This window comes from Peromyscus leucopus, chromosome 7, assembly GCF_004664715.2.
Source record: "Peromyscus leucopus breed LL Stock chromosome 7, UCI_PerLeu_2.1, whole genome shotgun sequence".
Taxonomy (NCBI): domain Eukaryota; kingdom Metazoa; phylum Chordata; class Mammalia; order Rodentia; family Cricetidae; genus Peromyscus; species Peromyscus leucopus.
The window spans coordinates 40,893,207-40,896,347 of NC_051069.1; the positions used below are offsets into that span (position 1 = coordinate 40,893,207).

The 3,141-nt window shown below is 41.9% G+C and overlaps 1 pseudogene; it reads left to right on the top strand.

Annotated features, from left to right (window-relative positions):
• Positions 1 to 1,225: 1,225 nt before the first annotated feature.
• Positions 1,226 to 1,689, top strand: LOC114699760 (annotated as a pseudogene).
• Positions 1,690 to 3,141: the final 1,452 nt, after the last annotated feature.

Here is a 3,141-nt window from a genome sequence, read left to right on the forward strand (position 1 = left end):
CAGATCAAGGACCTCAACATAAGACCAGATACCCTGAACCTGATAGAAGAGAAATTGGGAGCAGCCTTGAACTCACTGGCACAGGAAAGGACACCCATGGAACAGATATTAAGTTCAACAATTAATAAACGGGACCACATAAAACTGAAAGGCCTCTGTATCAATGCATATATGAGATGATGGATTTACCTATATACATAATATGATACAATGGATAGAAATTTCACAAGCGAATGAATAATAGAAGCAAGTTAATACAGTGCAGCTGAAAGATGTGTGCAGACACTTCAGAAATAAAGATACATTATGGTTAATCACATGAAAGTAATCAAACCTATTACTCATCATGAAATATAAAGTAAAACCACAATTAGATATCACTTATATCCATTAGCATGTCTACAATTAACAAAACCAACCACACAAAGTATTGGCACACACTGTGAGACAATTAGGAGATGTAAAATGATATATTCACCTTAGAAAATTGTGGTGATTCTTAAAAATAAACATACCAAGCATATTAACCAGTTGTCCCACCCCATGGCATTTCCCCAAGAGAAATAAAAAGCATGCACAAAGACAAAAGCTCATACAAGAACACTCATAGCATCCAATAGCCTCAAACCAGAAACAACTCAAATGCTCACCAACAGGTGAATCAAACAAATCCAGAATGTGCACTATGCTGCAGGACAGTAGGCCTCATCTCTGCAAAGGATTCCATGGAATGGAGAGGAAGAAGGAAAAAAAATATCTCTGATATAAGGAATGAAGGACACAGTCTCATCTGGAAGGCTTAGAATGTATATGGATCCTAAATGGAAGAGGAAAACACAGAAAGCATACGTCTGAGACAACTGAAAAAAATGTGATGACACACAGGCTGTCACAAGGCAGTGAACGATGTTGCCTTTCCAAGGCATGGTGATAGGGATATGGCTTTTGTTCTTTGGAGATGTGTGTTGAAATATTCAGGGACAACACATATCATGATATGTGTTGAATATTTTCAGAAGATGTACCAAAATAAAAATGAAGTGTGAGCTGGGCCTGGTGATAGAGATCTTTAACACCAGCACTAGGGAGGCAGACGTAGGCAAATCTCTGTGATTATGAGGCCAGAGTGATCTATATAGCAAGTTCTAGGACAGATAGGGCTGCTAAAAGAGACTCTGTCTCAAAGGAGGCAGGGAGAGGTGGCTGCCATCTGTTTAGCGGCATCATGGCTGCCCTCCAGCCTCTGGTGAAGCCCAAGATCATCAAAAGGAGGACCAAGAAGTTCATCCAGCACCAGTCAGACCGATATGTCAAAATTAAGCGAAACTGGCAGAAACCCAGAGGTATGACAACAGGGTGCAGAGAAGATTCAAGGGTCAGATCCTAATGCCTAATATTGGTTATGGGAGCAACAAGAAAACCAAGCACACGCTGCCTAGCAGCTTCCAGAAGTTTCTGGTCCACAATGTCAAGGAGCTGGAAGTGCTGCTGATGTACAACAAAACTTACTGTGCTGAGATCGCTCACAGCGTTTCCTCCAAGAACCGAAAAGCCATCGTGGAAAGAGCAGCACAGCCGGCCATTAGAGTCACCAATCCCAATGCCAGGCTACGCAGCAAAGAAAACGAGTAGATGGCTTGCCTCTGTGTTTTATTTGTGTTTAAATAAAACCACAAAAACTGCAAAAAAAAAAAAAAAAAAGAGGCAGGCAGGGAGATGTATGTATGCAAGTAATAAGGAGGTAGGGAGAGAGAGAGAGAGATTAACAAGAATAAAAGTTATGATTTGCATTTCCCTGATGGCTAAGGATGTTGTACATTTTTATTTAAAGTGTTTCTCAGCTGTTTCTGTTTCATCTATTGAGAACTTGCTGTTTAGTTCTATACCCCATTTTTCAGTGGAGTTGTTTGTTTCCCTGATGTTTGGGTTTTTAAGTTCTTTATATATTCTAGATACTAACCCCTGCTTAGATGTATAATGGTTAAGTATTTTTTGCCATTCTGTAGGCAGCCTCTTTGCTTGAATGACGGTGTCCATGTAGCAAAGAGTGTGTTGCTGGAGTGGGCTTTGAGGTTTCAAAAGCCCATGTCATGTAGCTCTCAGCTACTGCTCCAGTGCCATGCATGCCACCATGTTCCCCAACACGATGAAAATGAACTTAGCTGCCCAAACTGTAAGCCAGCCCCAATTAAATGTTTTCTTTTCTGAGAGTTGCTGTGGTCATGGTGTCTCTTCACAGCAATAGAACAGCAACTGAGACAGTCACTTTCTGCTTGATTATTGAATACCCCCTCCACAGCTCGTCTCCAACATACCTCTTTGTGATCAATCCACTAACCCTGTCTTTACCAAGTCTCTGGTCAGCTGGCCAACCCAGTTCTAAATCCGTACCTCGTCTTCCTCACATACAAGAAAACAGTATCTACTTCCAGACATTCTGTTGATTGGAGGGACTCCTCCTCACTGTCATCTTTCAGGGCATCCTGAGTGTGATGGCAGTGCCATGTAGGTGCCTTATATTCCTACCGCTGCCCGTGTATTTCACGGACTCGCTTTAACAATGGGCCTGTGAGTGTTCCTTCTTCATAGTACGTTATAAAAATGTTCCACGAGGTCATAGCTGTGCACTGAGTACATGATGTGAAAGGAGTCAGTGCAGATACCGTAGGATAGGGCCTGAGTCACCTGCTCGCACTTCCTTGTGCATTCTGGACATGTCCTGTCTATGTAACATACTGTGTGTATCCAGTTTTACAAGGTAGAGGACCCAAGAAAAATCCTTTTTATGGTGGATGTTTCTAATCACAGTTACTTTTACCATACATTCTGCTTCCACAGGGGTGTAGTAGCCACCAGAACTACTTCTGATCCTTTTTAGCAGAAGATGGACAGCATTATTTCTCATCTTTGGGGGTCTCCGCTGTGATTCTCTCATTGGTTCTTACTAAAGGCCCCTCTCTGTGAGAGACCTTAGTTACCATTGGGACTGGTAGGTCACAAAGCCTAGTGGCAGGGTAGCTTATGTCGTGATATAGATCAGTTTTAGAGTCCTTGGCTCCAGAACTCATTAAAAACTGACACATTTATAAATTCCTGGTAGACAGATCCCAGTGGCACATATAAATGAAGTGTATGATTACT